The following is a 26,824-nucleotide window of genomic DNA, read 5'->3' as shown; positions in this document are numbered from 1 at the left end:
AAACTCTCTCATGTGTGTACTACGTAAAACCCTGTATGTAAAAATACTAATTAAACAACATTTTCATCTACTTTTATAATGTATTAAGCGTATCAATATATAACATAGTAATAACGTAATATCAGTATCACTGGTTTTGCTTGTACCAAAAACACTTATAGAAAGTAAAAACAAAGTAATCTATTAGAATAAGGAAAATGTCTAAGATTAACGTCGCTGAGAAAGTGCAAAAGGGATTCGCTTTTCGCAGACTGAGTGTCGACTCCTCCGTGATTAGAGGGGCAATGTTATCCATATTATTAACTACATTTCACCCTCGACTCACTGACCTTGTCTTTTACTAGAGTGAACAGCTTATGCAATTACCACAGATATTTCCTCTTGGCATATTATAGCTTCATTATACAATAATAGACGTTACCAATTTTAGTTATTTGTTAAATAATAGATATTGTCCAGAATTTGCTTATTCATTTTTAAATTTCTAATGTAATTCTAACATTTCATACATAATACAAAGTGTTCTTCTAGAAGGAGTATTTTATATTGCCTCTCATTCGTCGAAACGAGTTTTTTATTAAGATATTAACCCCAATTTAGATACGAGTAAACTATAAATGTCTAGACAATGTCATGTCTTGTATAAATATTGTTTTGCGTAGTGCGATTGCCTAGTTAATCTAAATATTAATGGGCCTTGACAAAAGTGGAAATGTACTAAAGAAAACTTCGTTAAAGTAACAAACACATAAATCACCTCATTAGGACTCTGGCAAAACGCCACATAATAATCATTTGCCATAACTATTGTGCTCTTATCGGAATAATTTTGATTGAAGCCATAAGACGGTCACGCTAAAGGGTTTATGTAAATTGCGCGTAAATTATGATGTACTTATGAAATGTGAAAATCGTAAAACTGTAATCCGCTTAATACGTTTTCCGCATAAGATATATTGAGTCTGACCTTTATGTAAGAGATATTTCATAACTGTGTGCGTAAATTAATGCAGTCCCTGGTAAAACCGCGAGCTTTCAAACGCAGGTCTGCCATACGGTTATTTGACCCAATTTGTTAGTAAGCACACTAATATAATACATGTTTGTACTAGATAGGTCAGAAAGTAATTTTGTATTTCGCGTTCTTCATTCTGAAGGTCATGTTGGTGTTGTTAACGTCCTCTGTTCTCCAGGTAATTGCAAGCTTTATCGCTTTTAAGGCTAGTAAGTAACAGTAACTAAGGCCTCCGTCTCGTGCTTTTTACTCGAGAATACACATCACGCAACTTCGTAGGCATTACATTTAAAAAACACTTATTTCAATCACTTTCAATCAATCCAAAATATATTTCATTATATAGATAACTTGATATTCCGTGAGATTTAGCAATCGTAATTAGCGAGAGACCCAGAGTCCGTATTCATTAAGGAGATGTTGGAAGACCTATGTATGAATGCGTTACTACAATAAGCAATCTCATATAAATGACAATTTCAAAGTGCAATTTAATTTCCTCCAGATGCAGCGTCGACAATGCTATACACCGGTAATTATCTAGGTCCCTTACAGGTTATCAATGCTCGCTCACCCCTGACATTAAGCATTATGTTCCATGCAGGCTGTACGCTCTCGACAGACCTCGGTAACTAAATCGCACGTGTAAATGCCATACACACGCTGTAATCAATAAATCCCAGTGTTCGAATCGAATTTTATATCGAATATTGGGTTAGTTAAGTAAAAGGTAAAATTACCAATTAACTGTAAATTTGAACTACGTACGGGTTATTATATAGTTAATACAAAAAAAATAAAGAAACCAGTAACGCTCTTTCTGATAGGCACGTAGGTGATCAGCCTTCTACGTGACACACGCCGTCGACTTTTGGGTCTAAGGCATGCTGATTTCTTCACGAGTTCCGGTTTCCATTGCAGTTTCATTTATTCTTTTTAATCCTGATATCACAAACATGGTACGTGGTACAAAAACTCAATAAAAAAATTAAAAAATCCTGACTGGATTAATCCTGCTTTTACAGCTTATAGTTCCTAAATGTTACCATTAATAAAGCTATGTTAATATTTAAAGTCTACGCTATTAAACGATTATCGAGAAGTAATTACAATATAGAGTTACACTTCACACTGTAATAAATCATGTCGAACGTTCTATTATTTTTCTAAGTCTAGACCGGAGTTGACAAACCATTAAGCAAAGTAATTTAATCAAAATATAATTTTAAAAGATGTGTCTAATGTATTATAATTGTATAATTATTTTATTTATTTATACTTTGTTACCATAATATACATAAATATACAAACAAAAAACAAAAAGTAAGTAGGTTACATAAGTTATTAGGCAACCGGCGGGCTTATCGCTAACAAAGGATTTCTTCCAGGCAACCCAAAGGCTGGTTATTTTTTGACTTTTTAAAGAAACTTTTGTCACGCTTCACCACTATATAACCGATTTTTGAGGTACTTGTAGAAAACACCATACCTAAACGCTGCAGCAAGTATTCTGCTGGCTTTCTGATTCTTTCAGATGAAGGTGGAGGAGGAGGTGGCACAGGACAAGGAGCGCTGCAAGTTTCTCGCTTCAGAGGCAAAGACACTTTGTTGATCGCAGTGTCAGCTGACGAAGTGAATTCTAAAAGGCCAGTATCGAACTCGTGAGCAACAGCCTCTATAAAAAAATATTAATTTAACAAATAAATTTAGATTAATGATAACGTAAACTTAATATAGCTAAACTTGTGTTTGGTTTGTAAATAAAATAATTTGTATTCTTATAAAACTTCTTATAAATCCGAATTTATTAAATTACAAAACCTGACGTTTCCATTTTGAATAATGTATTTGAAGCATAAATTAAATAAATTATTGTAATGAATAAAATTTCAATGTACCAAAAACGATTCGGTTAGTTTAAATTATAAATATGCCAAGCCATTTAACTTGTCACGAAAGCATATTGGTGCAGTAGCTGTACGTCGAAGCTGTCAAAGATTGTGTAAGAATTTTGGCTAGTACCCACTGCGGCACTATTTATCAAAAGTCAAATGAGAACTACGAACTAAAAATAGAAGTATTTATTTCACAAATTTTGGTATTAACTAAAAATATACACACATTTTTAAAAATAATGTAACACTAATATTGTTATTATATGCTATTTCAATTTAAAAAATTGTGCTACAACCTCTAAGTCACCGTCTCGTGATTATTTTTATTCCTTCTTAATAGACAAGTAGCTGTAATAGCTTTTTGTACCTGACGATACAAGACGACGATTTTTAGGTGTAGTTTGCCGGTTTCTTAATTTTTATTAATTAATTAATAGCGCATGTTGAAAGTATACTCCATCGATTCAGCCGTGATTCGAACGGAAGATCTCTGGGTTGAGAGGCGCACGATCACTGCTGCATGTTATTAAAATACTAGCAAATAAACAATATGTCACTTCGAGATCATACGGACTTCGAGGCAGAATACAAAATTCCCTTTATCACCTCGACTTTCATCGTTCCACAACTGAACGTTATTTACGGCAGCTTTTGCTGTGTACCGCCACGAAGCGAAACCAGCTCACTAAAATACTTTCGAACCAATTCAACTTAGAGTTCTTCAATAAAAGAGGGTACTAATTCTTAAAAGGCCAGTAACGCACTCGCAAGCCCTCTGGTATTGAAAGTGACCATGTCACCTAAGAACACTTTGCCCTCTCTTCAATTCAAAAAGGTGACCCACCACCAAGACCCACTGAAAATATGGGCTAAATGGTGGTGCAGCCAAGTTGAATCCAGTCAATTTTAGCTTAAAGTAATTGTGTTTATTTGTTATGTATTATTTAAGAAATTAAATGTTTCGATTCTGTGTTTCTTTGTTTCAATATATATATAAGAAGTTCAACTAGCAATCAATGAATACTGTATCAACCGGACCTACAGAATACTGTTTCCCAGCAATTAAACTGATGTGAATAAAAACGAATACCGGCACAATGACAGCAATTACAATCGGTAGTAACTCTGGTAGTTATTATATTAATAAATTAAAACGAGTTTCGCTTCATTGTTTTAGGATAATTATGCAATTTAACGCGTGGATTCTATATTTGTTTCACGATTCAACAGGAAATAGGGAAGATTTATAAAATTTAAAAAAAAAACAATAATAAGTGTTTCATATATTACATAATCTCTGACGAGGCTTTTGGGTACTATCTTTTAAAATGATTACTATTTTTCTTTGTATTCTAATATAAAGCCGGATCCACTTCTTATGCCCGATGACTTCAGTACTACTTTGCTAATAAATAAACGTTTCATAAGTCAGAATATTCAAAAACAATCGAATCGACGAATCGAATGCACTCACTTTCCGAGCGGCTTGATCCTTTGGCATTGCGGAGTTTCTCTGCATCATTTACCGTATTTAAAATTAATTATATAATAGGGGTCTAAAGAGCCTGCAGGACGCCCAAAAATAGCAGCCATCGCAAACCATAGACACCCATTTTGCGTGCGAGTGGGTGCGTTGCCGACCTTTGAGGGACCCGAATTTTGAAGAGTTGGAGGTCGAATCTCACTGAGAAGACCACGATATTTGCCACGAAGAATATTCAGAGGAGTTGTTTGGACCTGTAGCGTCTCATTATCGGACGTTACGCCAGAATACGAAATGGCACTAGTGAGTGTATAGACACTCATAGGGAAGTATTAACATCAGTTTTTATCAATACAGTATTACTTCACTTATATCATGTAACTCCCTTCTACTCCCCTGCTCAAAGGCACGTTCAACGTAATTTAGTTAATTAACATTATGAGTCTCGGAGCTAAGCAATTTGGGTTCATCAACACTAACCCTCAACGCATAAATCAAATTGCGACAGGTAAATAGCAAAAGACTGGGTGCAAATCGTCATGCGTGACAAGTAGCAGTGACGTGTCGTCCACATTTAGAGTGTTCTTGGCATGTCTCCCGGGATCTCCCATTTTCTTAACACTCGCTGTGTTCATTTTCATAATCGCTGTAAATAATAGACGCGTTTTAATGAACAGCTTTAATGAGCGACGATTTTCGTATTAGATCTTATTTATCTGATATGATGTAAGAAGCTACGATAGCTACCACACCCTATCTGCAAAGATATGTTTATGTTCGAAAATTTACGATTGCTTGTATGGCGTAATAATAAGTTGTAGATTTTAAATTTATGATATGTGTTAGGCATAGAAAGCTCTTTTATAAATAAATAAAAAAGCAATGAAACAGAAATTTAATTTTCGGACGTTGAGGCAAAATACGAATTTTCACCCGTATCAGCTCGACGTCCGTCGTTTCACAACCGGGTGTTTTTAAGGCAGTTTTGCCGCTTACCACCACTATTTGGATTCAGATTCCCACTGAAGTAGTCTAAATCCATTCGACATAGGATCCTTCAAGAAAAGAGCATACCAATTCTTAAAATGCCGGCAACGACCTCGAGAGCTTTTGGCATTGAGAGTCCCCGTGGGCAGCGGTATTATTTAACATCAGATGAACCTTCAGCCCGTTTATTCTATGAAAAAAGGATTAATCTATGGCCGAGACCCAAGTCTCTTAAAATAAATACACTATTGCTCGCACACATGTCTTAAGTATCTCTGCGGGAAATTTTCACATGGAATTATTCTATGAAACAATTAACGAGATTTCATTTGCGACCGATATAATTTATTAAAATTATATTTTATTAAAATTAACGAATGTAAAGATACCACACAGACAAAACTCAATTATAAAGAATATATTAATAGTGTATTATCTAATACCACTGCGTGCTACACACTAGCTCTAATGGAATTTAATTATCCAAAGTGACAATTATATTATCCTATACTTATATATCAAATGCATTTCCGCATTGTGATATCAAGCCATTATAACATCGTCCACATTTATGGTGAGACAATACTGCCATTGTATGTGACCCAGTTCATTGTCTCAATTGTACTTTTCATTGTATATCACTTGTTCTAATGCGTATTTTAGATGGATGCCGAAGCTTGATTTTTTATATAAACAACAGTCGAAGTTGACACAGGTTAATTATCACGTTTTACATAAATTCTTTAAAAATGAAGCCTTAACTAGTGATTTAGGTGAGCTTATCATTACATCAGGATACTAATATTTGATACGTTCTAGAGTTATCTATCACCCTTGCAGTTGTGGTTGTGGCCTTTGTTACTGAAGGCCGGGAGTCGATCTCCAAAACGTCTCATAACGAAATACGTAGCTTTTTAACCTACTCTATATCAAATTAACATTATTTACACGCGGATGTTATATCTCAAATAAATATATAAATCCAAAATTAAATAGAAAGTAAGTAGGTATATGTTATATAATTAAATTTTTAAATGTTATTCGCAATATGAACAAAATTTTAAAAAAATACAATATCATAATCATTAAAAGTAACTAGATTGACTTTTTTTTTAAATATGATTAAAAAGAAATTATTCTAGAAACATTCGCAAGGATATTTACTATATTTTATATACCTAATTAAAATGAAACATGATACTAATTATCGGCAGGCACGTAATGAATAGGTACTTAATTTAATTGTATATAAAATAACTCCGAGAACTTGAAAAAACATCGATTAGTTTTATGGTGTGGGCTAAGTAAAGCGCATTCAATAAACGTTATCTTATATACCTGTGATGACCTTGAAATTAAAAACAAGGTAAAATATAATTTATTTTTGTAACTTTATATTAAACGTAAACAAAATAATTAAAATCTAAGTTTCAATATACTTACAAAGCAAGGGCGTAGTGAGGGCGAGGAGAACTCAAGAATATCCACCACTTTTTTTATTCGCAAGCAGAAAATTAAAACGCATAAAACTCAATGATTAAAACACGAAAACCTCGTATAAATTGAAAGGGCAGACTCGTCCGGAAATTCAAATAACATAAAATATCAAGGAACAACACTAACGTAGGTCAAGATGAGTATTTTCGTCCTCGCCTTGATACAGGGCTCCGGACATCGTGTCAGCTAATAATAACTCTTTCGTCAACCATACAAATAGACGCGTGTAAATTAAAAATATATTTGAAATCCTTCAAGAAGTCAGTCAGCGACAGATTACACACAAACTATTATTACTGAAGCAGCAAGGGAGCTGTGTAAGCTTAGTGTTAAACCTTACGTATCAACTCTGATATCGTGTATTCGAATAACTTTAATACAATATACATTTCGTTTATGTTCGCTTGTACGGTAAAGGAAAACCCAATAAATTTAATTTAAATCACAGAGTAACGTCTATTCAAATCCTTTTTTTTAGTAAATCATTCTAGTGTAGCATAAGCAATACAGATCAATTCATTGACATTGTATGTTACGTATGAACATAACTCATTATTCTGCTAGACCCCGCGTAAGCCTGCCCATATACATTACATATATAACATTAACAGAAAGCTGTTGCTTGAACAAAATACAAAGTAATCTTACACTCCATGGTATCAGGACAAAGAGTTTGTATAAAGCTATAAGACAATTTACGGCATGCATTAAATAATGAAATATAACATAATGATTACAACATTTATGTATAGAATGACCAGATGTTCCGTTATGGTTTACTCAAGCTTATTACGTAGTACGTTTAGTGCTAATTTAAAATGTTTTGTAAATATATTTCAAGAGCAATTATCCGTCGCAGGCAAATTTAATATGTGTTTGGAAAAGAAATTAATAACTTCAATTTGTCGAAATATTTTTTTTTGCCGTATCGCCATACCAGAGAAACATATGTTTCTATCTAAATCTTAAAGTTAGATCGATAGAAATTATACGATGTTAAATTCAGTCTATTTTTAACATAACGTAAATACATTTAAATAGAATGTAAATTGTAGTCAAATTGCAACTGATCTTCAAAGGGGCTTATTTATAATCAATAGGGTTGTAATAAAAGCAATACTCCTAATATATATATATTTAAATTATAGCGAACATCTAGTCCGAGACATTGACCTATCCGGTTGATACGTTCTACAAATATAATCAAACTATGTGCGCCGGCGCAGCTGTGCGACGATTCATTTGTCCATGGATACGATGCTTTCTAATTATTAGCAATTTTGTGAGTGTAAGACTATTTGTTCTCCTTAGCTCTTTTTGTACAGGAGTTAAACAAGCTCACCAGATATTAATTGACCTCGCTCATGGACACTCACTCCGCCGAAGGCGCGCAGGCCTTTTAGTAATTGGTACGCTCTATTTAATTAGTATTATATATAAAAGCTTTATTTAACCTTGACAATGATTTTTTTTAATGAAATATTTGCCTATATTTAACGTCAGGATACTGTAATTTTGTAGTTACTCTTAGAATGTTAGCTTCACGCTAAAAAATGTCAGGGTGAGAATGTAAAACTAACACGGGTACACCAGTGACATAATTCATGCGTCTGTTTGTTCAGTCAGAAACAAATTCATTGTTTTTTATTTCATTTTAGTACACTGTCATCACCGTTATCAAACGTTGCCAGGAATTTTCTTTTTCATATGAAATTCGAAGATATTGCCTGAGTCTACTAGTTTAAGACAATAGGATTTTTAATGTGAATAAAAATTCCTCCGATTTAAGCAGTATTAATAAATAATACAAAGAGAGAAAAAAACGCTTTTAGTCACTATACCAAAATGAGTCAAATATCTGTCAATTTATGTGAGTGGCGATCCGTTCCGCAGTAGTGACGTAAGAGTTAAGATTCAAGTGTCGGGATGACGTCACTGGATCAAAATGTAAAGGTGAGCAAAATTTGACCCAATTTGTTTAAAAATGTCTAAAAGCTCTCGCTCTCGAGTTTTGGTGGCATTTTAAGCTTACTGTTTTAATTCTATTGAAACCTCTTTTAATTAAAATGGGTAGTAATTTTTCTGTTATAACTTATAATAACAATTACAAACAATCAAAAAATAATATAATTGGTCCGAATAAATTTTGTCGGATAGAAAAAACAACGTCAAATTCTGTTGTCGATGTCTTTAGGCCTTACAGTTACTTAAATTCTAAAATTATAGCAATAGTATTTATATTCTTACGATAGATAAATACACGATAACTTATATAATTCTAAATACATACAGTTATGAACTATTTATGAAAATGATATACAGTTTATAACACTATAAATAACTTAATTTTATATCATCCGGCATCTTGAGAATCTCCCGCCACAGAACATTAAATTGTATCAAACAAGATCGTTAGTCAATTTTAATTAAATTTATTTTTGATATTTGAAAATAGAATAGTAATTTCCAAGTCAACCATTTCCTGTTTTTTAAGAGTCTAGAGATTAATGGAGCTATTAAGATAATATAAACTGTTAACTCCGTTTTCGTAGAATCAATCAAAAAACTTGTGATATTTTTATATTTTACATCAATTGTAACCCATATATTCCTAACAATCTAATGGACAAGTAGGTGATCAGCCTTCTGTGCCTTACACACGCTGTCGACTTTTTGGGTGTAAGGCAAGCCGATTTCCTCCTCTTTCCAAGCGTCACCGTGACCACGCACGCTGTAAGCATGCGAAACGTTGGAAATTTTTTAATTTAAAATTATGTAAATAATTTTAAGTTCATAATAATGACACATAGCTTCAATCCGTTTAAAAAATATTTTCTTAATTATCCTTCTTGCCCTTGGAGCGTATCCGTTTTACCCGAACCACCCGGGCATGATACTTTTTGTCAACGCTCATAATATAGAAATCATTAAAGTTTTAAAGTTTATGTGATTATTTTCCAAAAATGATTAACTATAGTACAAATTAAAAGTACAAAGAGTTCTGTTGATTATCAGATTGCGGTTTTATTTTCATTATCCCTTAACATATGCTTCTTGCCCGGGCATGCCCTATATTTTATTTATTACTAGACCTAGAAAGTGATTCTTTTAAATTTTATAAAGTAAAAATGATCCGTTTATATCAGAGAAGCTTTGCAATGTACAATGTACCGGTAAACGTTGCTTTTTGTCACTACGCAACGCTCATAAAGTGCCCGATTTAATGACTATCAATAATGGTTGAATTTACGAGCCATTCTGCCAATTTACGATACATTGCTGAGCAGCCGATCCAAAGTTCAACGGAGATAGTACACAGTTTTTTAACCTGCAAAATTGTAACAATGTAATAGGTTGGGGATAAAGTTTCTTCATCTTTTTAAAGAAAATTCACAACTGTTTTAAATATAGTTTATTTACATTTAACTAAAGTATGTAGGTACCATTTTGTTCGATAAATTTTTGGCATCTTGTAGGTAGGGACATGATCCCATTGCAATAGAAATTTTGGAGCTTCTGCGGGGCTTCTTCTTCTACCGCGACAATTGGGTTTGGCACTCCTCTCGTGATGTTAACCTGACACTTCCTAAAGAATTCTGAAGAGACCGAAATAGGTGGAAATCTGAAGGTGAAGGTCAGGACTATAGGGTGGATGCATTAACACCTCCCACCCAAGCTCTCTTAATTTTTGCTGTGTGGCTAAAAATGTGTAAGGTCTAGCGTCTAGCTTTTTTGTGCTCCCAATTTTTTTCAAATGCGCCAAAGATGTTTTGTGGTCAATTCCCAGATTCTCCAGTGTACAACAGGTGCAACTCCGAATAAATTATAGGGATGAACATTCTCTGAACAAATTAGAGGGATGACTTCAAAGAAATAATGTTGAACAAAAGCTTAAGTGTCCCTTTCTAAAAGTTTAATCCTGCTAGTTACAAATGCGTTTTTTCTAATAATAATATTTATACACAAATAAGTTACTTAATATCTACGACGACAATATAGTCGGGAAATTAGCCAAATAAAATATATATTAAAAAAAGACTATATACAAGACTATAAAAAAGACATACTAGATTTGACTTACGGAAGTCATACCTACTTTGTATCGACTCTGAATCCAAACAGTTTTAATTTAAATAGTGTTCATGCTTAATTTATAAAAACATAACGAACAACTTCGTGAAGTGCAATCCTCTATTATTAAAGATTTTTTATTTTGCACAAATAGAAAACAATCGTACAGCCCGCTGACCGTGCAATAAGCGAGGTGCGTCCCACCAAAAACCATAGCCAATCCGTGTATTTCGGCCGCATCGTCATAACAATTTATTAGCTAATGAAAAAATGTAAACATTATTCCAAATTTGATTTATTAAGTATTCCGTGTCATGTTTACGTATTCTGAAGCTCATTCAAAAATGTTTATTCACTGTCGACAAACTGAGATGGCGGTTATATGAGGTAAACGCTTCGAACCCAGTTTTGTGGAATGTCTTTGTTCACGTCGACCTAAAATAAACTGAATAAGGAACTTGCTGGATGATTTTATTTGAATACATAAACTGTTTTTGTTAAAGGATACACGACCTCGAAATTGGGGCTTAAACGTATTCGAGCTTACCATGGTAACAACCTCCGCACGTATTCATAAGTTGTGTTGGAAAGTTCGCGCATGTGCTGTTATATGATAAGATCTAAAAACCGACTTTTGTCAAACTCTTCGTTGGGATAAAGCGATTTTTCTATGACTTTTGCAATAAATATTACAGTGGCGAGACATGTTCACCAAAATGAGTAGGACTGGTTGAACCAAACCAGAAGAACCAGACAGTAACCTAACCTATACGTAGACCAACTGTCTAATGACGAAATTGTAATAATAGAAAAAAAATATATTTCAATATATTGGGCAAAGCTACTTTCTCGTGTAATTGCTTAAAACACGTACGTTATAATACAAAACTGAAAAAAAAACATTATCTAAATATTTTCATGTTATAAATCTAACGAACATTGGGAGAAATATTTTTTGTTGCCAGTTGTTTATAAGCACTTCAATCTCATTTCTATATTTATATCCATCATTCAATACGCATTTTTAAACTTCTAGTGGTCTCCGATTTATCGCTTGTGAATTCGCTGAATCATTCATCTAAAATGAATTTTATTCAGAGAGTATTTTAAGTATAGGACATTACGGAATTCCGAACCATAGGCTATAATCATATAAAATACTTTATAATATTGTCTTTGGTCTCTCCATCAATGCTCATATCATGGCAATTAAAGCCAATACCATTTTAACACTTCAATTGCTTCTAATATAATGCAGTCATAAACATTCGAAAAAAGAAAATTTATGTGTCAATTTGTTGCAGTTCCGCGCTTACCACGATCCGTAGCACTCGAAATGTCGAGTTATGTTAATAATGTAAAAAAGTAGATTTAAATAAAAGCCGCGTATGGCTTGATTAAAAAAAATTTAATGTTGTCTCGCTTCCTTCGATTGCTCATAGGTTTAGTGGCAGTTCTTTCCACTAGAGTAACTGTACGAGCCAAGGCTGTACATTTTGCCTGAGTGAGCGTTCTTAGTTTTAAAAGCGTGATGATCCCTATGTATGTGCTCGCACATTTTACTCATTTACAAGTATGACGATTTCCTATGTATGTACGTACCATGGCTTTACATTTTGATCACACATAAGCGTGACGATTTCCTAAATCGTCGGAGTTACACCCCCGAGAGCATAGCTAAACGTAGGCACTCTCTTTGACTGTTAAAATTGCATTCATTCGGTACATAGCAATTAGCACGTCAGAATTTTGCTCATATTCTATTGTAATACGCGAGAGGTTAATATAGAGTAAACCAACAAACCTCTATTATTTAAAGTACTCCGATGACCCAGGAACCGTACGTTTTGGTCCTTCGAGCCATCCAGGAACTGTACAGTAACCTTATAATTATAAGATCAAAATAAATGTGAATTCTTCCTTCTAAATGCGTTTTAATGAATATGCTACATGATATCTGAATTCGCTTTGTAGTTCTAATGAACTTCATAAATAATATGAAAAAAAATTACATTACACATACAACACTGACATTAATTAGTTACAATGATTCACATGATAATTATGATGTTCATAACAATAAAAGCCGAAAATACGTTCTAGTTGTCCGTTGCAGCCATAAATTTTCATTTACGACTTAGTACTATCCCGCAGAATATACACAACATTGGAATATAATATATATATCTATGTTTCACTCGTAAATATTTACTATCATGTCTAAAGTTCGAAAGCAGAAATCATTGTTGTTTACGTCTTGTATAAAACTCGTACTTTTAATCCGGGAGTATTTGATATTTTTTTTTATGTCTGATTATTGTTAATTATATTACGTTCATGTTTAAGATATGCTTGTTTCCTTGCAATGTATTGTTAAGGCATATATCAGTTGCGGGTATTAAGAAAAAGCTGCAAGACAGATGTTGGACGTACGAGCTAAGCGTAGATTCACGCTCATGATAAAACGAATTGTCATGGTATAACGTACTTTCTCTATCCAATATGACTATACAAACATCATTCAATTCATAAAACGCAAGAAGTGATTGAACATGTGTAGCAAATAACGAACTCCAAGGTCCTTAATGAACCCAGACCTGGTAACAAGAGAAAGCTTGGTAAAGCGAGGCCGCGTTTGTGGGACGGAATTGTCAAGGACCTCGAAACAATAGTTGGACGTAAAAAGCACCAAATAGTTTGCGATGGCGAAATATACTTGCTAAGGCCCACTAGTGGTTGTCTAGCCATCGAAGATGATGTTTATTATATATGAAATAAATATACCAAGCAATTCGCATATAGAAATTATATTATGTTTGTTGTATTTTAGAGTATCGTGTAAATGTACTTAGATTAGCTCTTTATAGGCTAATTGATAATATACTCATATAAACTTTTTAGTGTTGTAATTATACAGTAATTTTCCTAATAGTAAACTGATAATGGACTTCTATAGAAAACCCTACCTTTCATTATTTAATAATACTTTTTTACATTGAATTATTAGTCTGTGCTTTAACCCTGTATCACCAGCCTCATTGAGTGACGTTACTTCTAACAATTTCGAGTCTGTGAGGCCTTCAGTTATAATGAATAAAATATCAGGGACCGAAATAACGTTGAAGAGCGAGGTCGGATCAAATTCTGCGCTACCAGACTAAATCCCTATTCTATATATATTTTTAACTATGACTTTAACAAAAACAAAAACAAAATGTAAATTCACTCCTGCTTTTGTCACACCTGCCAGAGATGCCATCAGTAAAAATACGTGAAGATCACAAACTCGATGGGCTGTCGTCATCATAAAGGTTTCTGAGAAGAAATGGACGGAAGTAAAGAACAGACAGAAATTGAGAGATTTGGAGGAGGCCTTTACCCAAAAGGGGTCCATACTGCAGAACACGAAGTTATTTAAATAATAATAGCGTAGCATCTGATTTGTTATTTTCAAAGTATGGAAATAAAGCAAGCCGTGTTGGCCTAGTAGCCTGTCAGCGGCTTCTCATCCCTGATGTCGGAGGTTAGATCCCCGGCTCTGTACCAATGGATGTGCCTTCTTAGGCAAGCCGTTTTCACGATGTTTTCCTACCTAAAGAGCAGACGGCGTGCGTCAGGCACAGAAGGCTGATCACCTACTTGCCTATTAGATTAACAAATGATTATTATACAGATACAGAAATCTATGGCCCGGACCTAAAAAGGTTGTAGCATAATTGATTTTTTAAATGGAAATAAAGTGGCTTTATTTATTATTTAATTTTACTTGAGATATCTCTTTTAAAAAGACTTATTACGTTAAGATTGTGAGAAATGTAATGCATTTTTATTTTTTTCTTTACTCACAGTGGTTGCCTGGAAGAGATCGCTCGAAAGCGATAAGGCCGCCAGTTGCCCTCCTTTTGATTTAATTATGTTCAATTTTTTTAATATTGTAGTGTAACTAAGTTTTAATAAAAATAAAATAAATAAAATGTTACTGAATAGCAGTTAAAATTCTTACTTATGACACAGCACTTTGTCGTTAAAATTACGTTACGCGAAATATAAACTGCAGCAAGGTTGGTGCAGAGGCTAGACCCAGTTGGCAAGCCTGACTGGCATCCCCCCAGACCATTGGCCGAGTTTAGACCACACGTCACCTGTACGCTATTATTGACTAAGAAAGCGTAAACTTGGCTCTGCTGTAATGATGTTGCAATTGTAATTACTCTCACTAGGCTATTTTAAGGTCTGATAAACTAGTCATTATAAGAGGAAGTAAAAATATCTAGGTAGGTTCAATAGACGACTGCGACCTTTATATTTGTCATACGGTTTGCAAAATATATTTTTTGACCTTTTCGGATAGGCATTGAAATACTTCCACGTATAGTACTTTTAATTATTAGCAATATATATTAGGATATATCATATACTTATGTAAAAGTATTTGTCAATTTTTGAACTATATATAAATAGCATAAGAAATGATAGCCTTATTTGTTGATATGTCTTGTGAGCAGACAAGAATGTGTTCTTTAGAAATTTATGACTGACAATATTATGAATAATTTTTAGTTGTATAATATTTATCCTCTAAAACCCATAAATAAAAAGCATTTCCCGCGAAACAATGTTGCCCTCAGGCATTTCCTGATTGAATTATTAGATACATAATAATATCACACAGAGAAGTTCTAAAGTGATGGTTGACAATAAATTGCTAACACAAAATTAACATAAAATTACTGTTAAATAAATAAATATAAAAAATTTAAAATACAAAAAGCTTATACGAAGTGGTCTCCATTGGTTGCAGTACAGTCCTTTAAACGTTGAGGCTAGATATCAATAGAAGCACGCACTCTTTCCATAGGAAAATTCTTCACTGCCAATCATACGGATTGTGATAGGGACTCAAAATTATCATGGCGCTTAGAACAATCCGTAATCTCTAAAACTGACCATAAATCATAATCCATCGGATTAAGATCGACGACGATACGACGGCCAGTCTTCAGCTGTGATGAAGTCCGAAACGTTCGTTTCCAACCAAGACTGCGTAGACTGAGCTTATGGCCCGGTGCCGAGTCTTGCTGGATGGATTATTCTTGGTTATTGAATATGGTGTTGTTAAGGGGCTTCACTATCTTCTCAATAAAGCTATAGTTAGTTATAGCTCAGTCACTCCTGCATAGTCAGTAGGTACCCCAACAAACCATCACTGAAGACGGATAGTGCTCTGTCGACTAATTGCAAAGCTTCCTTAGAGGTTTGAGCATAAATACAGTCATGTTGTTTGTTAAAATGCTCAATCATAAAACAATTCTCATCCGTAAACAAAAAAATTCTGTGACCGCCCTTTGCGTACCGCTTCAGTAGTTGATTCGGTTTTATTCTTTTTTTTAATATCAGTTATGAAAATATGTCTATTACGTCTTCTGTAGGCTACAAGTCCTAAGTCACCTTTTAAAATACGCGACATGGTTCTAGGTGTTATCTTCCGAAAAAAAATCTTTTGCTTTCGGAAAGGATTTCTTTGAATTCTTCCCTTACAGCTTTGACCACCTTTTTCATACGAATACTACGTGGAAGGTCAGATCTTTTTTCTGTCACAAATAGAGGTCTCGTTGTACCTATTAATAGCCCGGTACACAAACATTTTACTAATACCAAGCGTGTGGAGAGTTTTAAAAAGTGCATTTGGCTCCATATCTACTTTGTATAATGCAATCACAGCCATTCGGTTCTCTTTATCGCCACACTCCATTTAATATCGCAAAATATTGTACAATGTATTGGCGCCAAAATGAGAAAATCCAATGAACAATGATATAAAATAAAATGTAATATTTTGTTAATTTTCAATTGTAACAGTATTTATGGCCAGACTAAGTATACTCATCCAAATAGCACGTCTTATATCGTTATACAATGTAATTACTTGTTATTTATTATAACTATAATATGTTTCTTACATTTTAATCATACCAGCATACTAATTTATAAATGAGCCTCGATTCTGTACAGGATTCTTATAAGGTCTTCCAATTCGAAAACATACGTAAAGACGACTTTTATAAGCATGAACTTTAAGCCAAGCTTTAAGTGTGTAAGCCGTATAATAATTTTATTTTAATAATTAAAATCTCCTGTCATCTTGCAGTCTTAACGCTCGGGATTATAAAGAAGCCTATGAACGAGTACATTAAGGATTAAATTAAGTTTATGTTATATTTAACATTAGTACACGACCTCCGACGGAGTGAAGTCCTCCACCAAATTCTTTCATTTGTCTATATTTTGCTGGCGGTTACCTCCGGTTTATTCATTTCAAGTAACGCATTACATTTATTGGACGAGGTCATTTCACATCTAAAATCTTAATGGAACTTTTTGGTATAAAATTCGAATCGAAGTGCAAACTGCAGCAAAAAGATTCCGTTTAACATCAGTGTGACAGCGCCGCTGGCACTCAGCCAAGCACCTCACTTCCGACGCTACTCAAATTTTACGCTTAAGTTTTCTGAAGCTCATAATAGCCATTTTCATTGTCGTTACGGAAATTCGATTGTTTAGGGAGTGTGTCGTGGAATTTTTTGTTAATTAGCTTTTTGTTTAAATAATGGTCGCTCGTTTCTTGACATAAATATAGGATTGTAATTGTTTCGTTGGAGGTCTGACTATTACGTACACAAATATGTGATTACATATTTCGAGTATTAAAAATATAAACCCATATTATATACTACATTTTTAATAATTAGAGAAATACTTGAAATATTTGTTTCTAACAAAACAAATTAATATCTATGGAACTTTCAATTTTGTGAATATTTTCCATGAAATTTAAATTAAGCTCAGTTTCGAATGCACTAATTAAAAACATCATACACTGTAATCCAAAGTTTTATAAATAGAAAAGGAGAGTCGTTATGCCCTGAATAAAATAAATAAAAGTCCCTCGTTAGCGAGGGACGAGCCGGTACGTTGAGAGGAAAAACGTAAGTTGAAACAGTAAGGCCTTAGCAAGTGGGTCACGGCTGACTTAGATAAAAAGCAAGTTTCGATGTCCCTGAGATGTATTGGCGTTACGGCATTGGATCAAAGCTGAAGTTGGGATTAAGTGTACTAAATCGAACATTGAATCGCTCCCAAATTGGCTCGCTTGTTTCAATTTTAAAATTGGCTGACATTTCCAAATATTAAACAAGTTTGATAAGTTGACATATTGCTACAGACATAGACATCGTGCTTAAACCATTTACATTTAAATAAAGAAACATTTGTTGTTTAAATTTCTCAAACCCTACTAGTCTATATAAAATAATTAGTAAAATATACATTTTATAGCCTGTATTCGCCAGTGGTTATATAACTTATCGTTACGTCCAGTTATCGTGTATCAGCTTAATAGTGTCATAAGTAAATAAGCAGATATAATGTCTAGTTAACGTTACATGAAGTGGTTTCGAAGAGTCATTAAATACTTGTGTTCGTGGTATTACGTCATTAGGAGATAAGGAATGATAACAACTTTAACGCCATAACGACGAATGGTGCTTCAAAGTAGTAAATAAAATAGCCTTTTATAACCAAAATACGAGTTATAATTATGAAAACGAATAAGGATAATAAGATCATTTTTTTAAATCGTCTATCATAATTAAGGGAGCCATACGATGATACAGTGGGCAAGCTCTTAGAGAGATCCATAATACTTCATCATTTTAAGACATGGGCATATGAAGCGTTTGCATTCGTCACAGAGTCGAAGACAGTAGAACTTTACCTAAAACCATACTTCATGAAATAACAGGAACACACAATAGCGAAATTTGTGTCAATGTGATCTGATGTAATACTCCATCAATTCTGAAGCGCACTTTTGTCATCTTTACGTAGATATAATTCTTATAAAACACCACGCGTATCAGTATTAGAAGCTAACACACAAAGCAATAATTCAACGTTATTATAAGCACAGTTTACGTTACTGACATCACGATCGTAATATTCGTAACAAATCTCTGAAATGTTATGAAATGTTTGAATTGAAACAGAAGAGATGCTCAGTATAATAAAAATACGATTAGTGAACGACTAGACCGGCTTAAAACTCTTAACTTTGCTAAAACTTTTTAGAACTTTTATATAAGATCTGTCACAGTGGTAATAAGCAAGCATTTGTTTATATTTTTGACAATCTTGTTTGTTTTGGCACTCCAATCAGTAATAGCAATCTTAGAGCTATTAAGCTCTTTTTACGTAAGTAGCTCTGGTTTTCGAAAGCAAATATTGTATACGGTACGGTTGTCTAAGTAACACTGAAAATGTTTAGAAAATGAAAAACGACTTAATGTAGAAAATTGCCAATACTTTTATTATTTTTCGAAGTAATCTCCGTTCCTTCGTCGCATTCAATGGAACCACTGAGAAAAGCAGTGGGCCCATTCTTCCTCAGGGGTCTCTTCTATGGCATTTTTGTACGCTTTCACCGCATCTTCAGGGCTCGTAAAGCGAATACCTCGAATTTTATCTTTAGTTTTAGGGAATAAATGAAAGTCGTAGGGCGCCAGGTCAGGACTGTGTGGCGGATGACTCATTATCTCGACACTCGCCATAGTCAAATATTCAACAGTCCGATTTGCGGAGTGCGCTGAAGCATTGTTGTGGTGAAGGAGGTTCCTGATCCTGATCGAATGATTTCCAAGACAACAGGCAAACAGCGATTGACATACCAGTATGCAGTAACTTTCCTTCCGTCTTCTAGTACAACTGTCGCCAAATGACCTCTTCGACCGATCTTTTTTCTTGACTTCTTTCTTTTTTTACCTTAGTTGGCCGATCCTCGAAAGGAAACACCTACTAAGCTGATTGTCTTTTGGTTTGGGGTTCATCGCAATATATAGCATTCATCACCTGTGACGATGTCAAATATAGCATTTGAGACACCGCCGTTGAACTTAACTGACATTTGGCGACACCAGTCCATGTGAAGGTGTTTCTGGTCGTCGGTTAAAGTATGGGGAATCCATCTGGTACAAAGCTTCCTGACGCCTAAATGTTAGTGTAATATTTTTTGAACTTGACTTATTTTAATGCCTAGGCGGGTAAGTATCTGCTGATACGTCACTCTCTTATCTTCCTCTATCATGCGTCGCACAGCATTGATGTTATCTACAGTAGTAGCTGTTAAAGGACGTCCCTCACGCGGATCATCATTGAGATTGCTACGTCCACGCTTAAACTCATTAAACAAGTTGTAAATAGTGGCACGAGATGGGGCTTCATAAAGAAATGCTAATCGCACCCTATTATAGCTTTTTTGTTAAGTAAACGACCCACCCACAACGGCCCACAACGAAAGTCATAATAAATCATTGACCGAAAATTTTCTCGCGTTAGGTGAATTTTCACGTGTAACAAGAGTTTTAGATTTACCGCCAATTAACAAAAACAAATGAAAAACGAATGCAATATACTACATAAGGTTACCAAGAGTTCTAAAATTTAAATTCAAAAAAAGTTTTCATTAGCCATGTTTCTAACAGGCCAGTTCTAAACATTTTCAGTCTTACCCACGTTACATCAGCTTACGGGTTTTGTAGAATATCAAAGTTTGAAGTGCAATTAATAAATATCATTGGTAGACATTTCTACGTCCATTTTGTTGATTAATTTACTTTTCCACCGGGAATTAATAGGACCTTAGGTTTATACGCCATGTGAGTTACTAAACAAACTACGGAAGCAGTTAAGAGGCTGAGTTGATCAAAATGTTCATAAGATTATCTATTTCAATGGTTTTAACACGTGCTATTATATATTATACAACATAACAGCACCGCAACAATCGTGAGTCGGTCAAAGTGGGATCGCAAATTTAGCTTGATAAATGTCAAAATTCGATCTGTCGAATTCAAAGATATTTATAGAAAGCGTCACTCTGCCATTTTCATACAAAAATACCGATCGGTCCTACCAACGATGTATTACAAAAGCAGATTGACTATCAATACATCTATCGATTATTGCAAAGTAGAGATGGATTAAAATATCAACCTAGTAGTAAAAATTGGATTGGAATTGAGTATAAAAAGCGGCCGTTTAACGACTTCAATGTACAGTCATCGTTCACATATAACAGTTGTAATAATTATACAACAGATGTAAAGTAGAGAAAGGTTATTTTCGTAATTCAAATATGATGGCGCTTCCGCGCGGAATGATAAAAAATATTTAACCTTGATATAATGCGTGAAGTAAACAATATGGAGTTGGCAAGTCATGTGGAATTCTAACGAGATTGGGCCATTCGGTGCTCGTATTCGTGCGTTTGATGAAGCTATTTACAGCTGTAATTAAACCATGTAAATTGTTTGGTGATTTTAACAATTGTCACCTCATTACTATAGAATATTCTTAATTAAAGAAACTTTTGCGGCATATACACACAATTATATTAATATTAAACATTATTTTTGATAATGTCATATATTTATTATGTTTTTTTATACCATTAAAAAAATATTTTTCTCCTGCGTCATTTGTTTGAAGTCGCAGAAACAGAGTCATGAAGGGCACAGAAGTCCAGAAGACGAAGGGGAAGTTTAAAATTTGCAGTTTTGTAATATTCGTGTTATTACATAAGGCGACAGCAGGAAACTTTTTGAAAAAATGATATCCGGTCAAGATGCTGAATTCCCAGAATTATTTAATGTAAATATGCCCATCAAGATGTGCTTATTTTTCAAGGTTATTATATTCTATTATTATTAATGAAAAATGTTGATGTCAAATTAAATATAACTTGGAATTTTACATCCTATTCTTAAGTTTTATTTATTTACTAGTTAATCTGTCTTAACACAGATAAACATCAAAATCTAAACGTATCGGACCATAGATTATAATAGTATTATATATTCTAGGTTAAAAAAAGAATGCAAACTATTTTAAAATAGATCTTCTAAATTCAAAACTAGTCAAATATTACGTTCGCAAATTAACCTGTCCATAAAACATTTTATGACACCGTTTTTCATTGTTAGCTAATAAAGTTTTAGAAAAATAGACATCAACGTATAATATAAACATTATTAGCGTGTTTTGTTAGGTGAGGGCGCTATTGAAACGTTTATATACTTTGATGCTGGTCAAAGTATTTTCATAATTAAAAAGAAGTCTTAAATATATTTCAGATAACTTGGCAATCAAGTATGGACATTATTAATAACAAGAAATATATAGTAATAATATTAAGTTATATAGATGATAGATTTCATGGCAATTCATTTCAAATTTAATTAAAATTAAAATATGGTTCATCTAAAGCACAGCTGAAGGATAGCCCGCCGATAAATGAATTTTCCTCTACTATCTGGACCGTAATCAAAAAATCCCCTGAAGATCTAAATGATAGTGTGTAGTTTAAAATATAATTTCTCAAGTATTGTTATCTACTATTATCTACTACTACTACTATATATTGTCACATACATATAAATCTAGTTTTTTGTGGCCGTCCAATAGCTCAATAATTGTAGTGACGAAAAGCTGAGCATGCAGCAAATATTTTTGTATTTTGTAGGTCAATTATTTTACATACCGGTATTGAAGTAAACCATAAGATACGTCAAGTACTTCACTGGCCAGAAAACAAAGGAACCAAGTTCCGGTATTTTAACAAAATATTTATGAACAGGAGTAATTTTAACTAAAACTTATTTTAAAAAATGTTAAATGGCAATTAAATATAACTTATACTCGATTTCATATTATTAGTGTTTATATAAGTTACTTTACAAAATTGAAGCTAGAATATTTAAAAAGCTGCAATTTGAAGAAAACATGTAATCAATATTACGGGGAAAGACCTATGTTCCTGGCCTTTTTTCATAATCATAACGTATATCTTTAAAAAACATAATATACAACTAGAACGTGCTGATTTCGTATGTCATTTATGTCTAGAACATTATAATTTGCCATATGTAATGGAATTGGATAAGAATAGTTAAATTACTAATGGTTCAGATATATTTAAATTTTTATTTCGAAATTCGTGTTAAATCTGTTTTATAGACAATACAGACTTTCGCTATTTGAAAAAATGACAACCTGTAACCTGCCTGTTGCCAGTTAAATCGAGCCCTGGCTGGGAAGGCTCTTTTGTTCTAGCCGCGGGCCACGCGATCGATATCGCCTACCTTTAGACGACAAACGTAATCCTCGTATATAATTGTTAACTGATAACATTAACGTTTTTTGCTGATTAATAAAACTAATCTCTTTAATAGCGCCCTAAGTACGCCTTAATACGTACAGTATTTGATACGAATTGTAGACTTTCTATATAAAGTTGCTTTGCAACTAACAGTCGCTTATTCTAATAGAAAATCTATGACTTGATTTAATAACATATGATGACCTCTTGATATCCATAAATTGTGGATCTTTATAGTGCTATCTGCATATACTGCACTGGAACTCGACGTAGTTTGATGATGTTTAATTATTTATTGACGTATCAGAGAAGCAATTCATAAAGAATAATTTAATGTACAAATACAAAGACAATTAATCAAAAATTAATTAAAATGAGTTCATTGGTATGTTTATGCGCTAGTTTTAAAGATTTTCAACTAATTTAGGTTTCATATTGAGTAATAAATTATTAAACCTAAAATGTGTCAAATCTTTTGTTTGATCGTCACGAAACCACGCAATAATATCGAGGGTTGAAACCCCTTTTTTTAACCTACCCTCGCGGCTTCTACAACGCTGTTTACTATTAGCTTTCTTTAAGGTAATATTTTTATGGACAGTATTTGTAACCTATATTTTCCGTTATATATGTAAAGTTTCCGAGTTACCAACTTCATAACGTAACATTAATCAATACTTTTTACATTAATTAGTATATAAAACACCTTTTCGAGTGACATGGAGCATAGATAAAACTCTCTCTGCGATTATAGAGCTATCTCTTTAATAGCCCGCATAAAACCGCTATGACCAGAAAAGTTTAAAATTTATTTTTTAATAGACTATTTTGTCATTAATTATCATTTAAATTGTTGTGAATAGATTGAATTGAAAATTAAATCGATACGTTCGACATAAAGTGAACTCTGCTTTATGGATCAATATAGGATACCTAGAGGTCGCCCATAGACCTACTTTCCTCTATTCTATTCTTCGTTGTATGTATATTATTCTTGGCTTTTAGTACCTATTCAGGAGGTCGTTCAATAGAAGTCAATGATCGCCATAAACTATGTTTTAACTTCATATCCTAATATAAATTAAATTTTAGACCTCTAAACTAATTGGAAATAATAATGGAAAACATAACTACATATTAATATAAATATTTAAATAAATATATACAAAAATAATTATTGCCATTAATTCAACGTAGTGAAAATATAAGCCGGTATTTATGTTATTGGCATAATTGATAAGTTTAGTTATCAACCTAAAAAAACTAGCCACAGTTATGGAATAGAAGAAATCATTGCCGTGTTATTTAGCGATTCACTATAAGCTAAGTAACAGAAAGATAAACGCAGTGTATTTAGCAATGTCACATAATATGTAACTATTTACTTAAATAAGTCATCTTTTAAAATAAATCATTTTTTTAATCGCAAACCAAAGAATTACCAAGACTATACAAGTATGTTTTCAAACTTCACTAACACTTAAGTTCTTAAACTTCTTAAGTATCATAGAGACGCTTCACGACAAAGACAAAGAAAGCTCTCTTCACATGAGACCCAATATGCATAACCTTTTGAATAAATTGTTTCAAATATTGGTGGTATGACACGAAACCAACGGTATTTTATTAACCGCCCTGGCTTCTGACACGAGCATGTAATTCAGTTAGACGTATCAAGATGTTACTTGTACCATAACTGGATGAAGCGGCTTGGTATTTTAATAATCCTATATCATAAAAACAGTAGTATGGTTTTCTAATCCTATTGCAATTTTTAGAAGATGCCTACGTAGGATTTTTAAAGTGGTATACGTTGCAAGATTCCTTGGCAGCTTAAATCATATTAACATACCCACTTTCTTATTTATTAACTTCGAGCTTTAAACGCCTACCGCATTTGGCTGCATTTCATAATCAAAAATTTGCATCAAGATAGATTTCCATTATTTTTTACATTGTTACCATCTAAAAAAAGTTTGTAAAATTTTAATTGCTTGAGCATACCACACGTATTGCCAAACCTTGTATTTTCGAGCTCTTACGAAAATAGGTCACTAAGTGTCATGCACTTACACAAATCGATGCAAAACTTCATACCTAGTCCTGCGTTTAATTTTGATAAGTAAATAATTCGCTTTTTCCTGCATTTCTGGTCACAAATTTTATATTTTAAATGTGAATGAAAATTGTTTACCTCGCCGTGACCTTGGTGAGATGGGTACACCAAGGATCCTATCGATTCTACCACGTGTACCTTGAAGAACAGATGACCAGAACGTCCAGGTATTCTTGGTAATGGCACTATACACTAGCACTATATTTATAAATGAATTGTTACGTTTTAAGGATGGTTGAACGTCAGGGAGTCAGATTGCAATTCTTTTGTTTATTAAAATTGTTTAAAGGGTCACGGGGTCCGATGGAAAAGGCCGGGAGCGCACGGGCGCTGGGTAGCGGTAAGGTTGCCGACTGCCCTGCTGTCGCTATTTGCGCCCGCTGCCGCCCACCGCTTGCCACCCGCCCCGCCGCCCGCCCAGAGCTTTCTCTGCGCAGCGCACGAAACAATCCTTACAGACGAAAGCTCCTATCAAGTGACATTAAACAATGCACCCAAACAGGAAATTAGCAAATATGTACAATTAGATAACATATATACAATGGGTATCTTATAGGTCTTTAACTTAAAGTCAAAAAAAATATTTATCGATATTATAAATAGGTAAAGCTTGTGAGATTGTAGGGATAATCTCTGGATCTACCGAAACGATTTTTAAATTTATCTTACCAATATAGAGAGAAAATTATTTGTATCCCTATTAATTATATATAATTTGTAGCCACATCCATAGGACGAAAAAGAAATAATTTTTCGTAGTGATCAGATTTGCATAGTAAGTCGGAAAAATGGCCTAATCGCATCCTGTCTTTATCGCGTCTATATGTATGTTTGCTCGCGATAAATTCAAATATTCTGCTCTAAGTTTATTGCGGATTCGACTAAATCTAGAATTCTATTGAAGATTAGGGCATATAATTTTCAAGTTTTATGGGTAAGCGCTGGTAGTATATAAGTCTAATTAGACATTAGGACAGCTCGGTCTTCATTACCAAATTAAATTCAATAGTTTTACTTGGTGCCTGCCCTTTGGTCATCCAAAGAACGCAAAGAGACAGCCCAGTAGATCGGCCTTCTCCTTCGCGGTGTTGACCAGCGAGTCATCGTCCCTGTGCACTAATAGAATGGAGGGCTGACCGATACCATCAAGATACCAGAAGGCTGGGGAAAAAAAGCGGGCCAATTTCTCGCTAATTGGCCCTTTTCCCGTTCGAAGGTCCTGCAGGCTAAGCCATAATGATATAGTTTTGTAAGTTCGCCAATAGTCGCATCTTAAGTAGTCGCAGGTTATGCCCAGGCTTACATAGAATTACGTTAACTATAGGACCTAAAAGAAAGAAGTTTTAACCGGATTATCATTGATAACAAAAATCCTCAATATTATATTTTTAGGGAAATAATTTAACTCACAAAATCCAATACCAGGATGTGGCGTGTATGTAGGGGAAGAAAGTTAATCCTAAAGGGAGGAGCTTCAATTAGTATCACCACCGACTGGCCGGCCCGAAGGCCTCAGTATCTAAGGTCGAGAATTACATTGTTAGTGCAA

At 33.7% G+C, this 26,824-nt stretch overlaps 1 protein-coding gene across 5 annotated transcripts in view; it reads right to left on the bottom strand.

Annotated features, from left to right (window-relative positions):
• Positions 1-25,625, bottom strand: part of LOC123715236 (potassium voltage-gated channel protein Shab) — a 43,436-nt gene extending 17,811 nt beyond the window's left edge. For 4 of the 5 annotated variants that reach the window (XM_045670166.1, XM_045670169.1, XM_045670170.1 and 1 more), the window contains exon 1: positions 25,354-25,625. The gene's annotated coding sequence lies outside the window, so the exon portion shown is untranslated. Of the gene's footprint in view, positions 1-2,504; positions 2,691-25,353 lie in introns of all 5 variants that reach the window. The other variant, XM_045670168.1, reaches the window with a different exon arrangement.
• Between the last annotated feature and the right edge of the window lie 1,199 nt (positions 25,626-26,824).

The sequence above is a fragment of the Pieris brassicae genome, chromosome 10 (assembly GCF_905147105.1).
Source record: "Pieris brassicae chromosome 10, ilPieBrab1.1, whole genome shotgun sequence".
NCBI classification, from domain to species: Eukaryota; Metazoa; Arthropoda; class Insecta; order Lepidoptera; family Pieridae; genus Pieris; species Pieris brassicae.
This window is presented reverse-complemented; position numbering and strand designations above follow the sequence as displayed.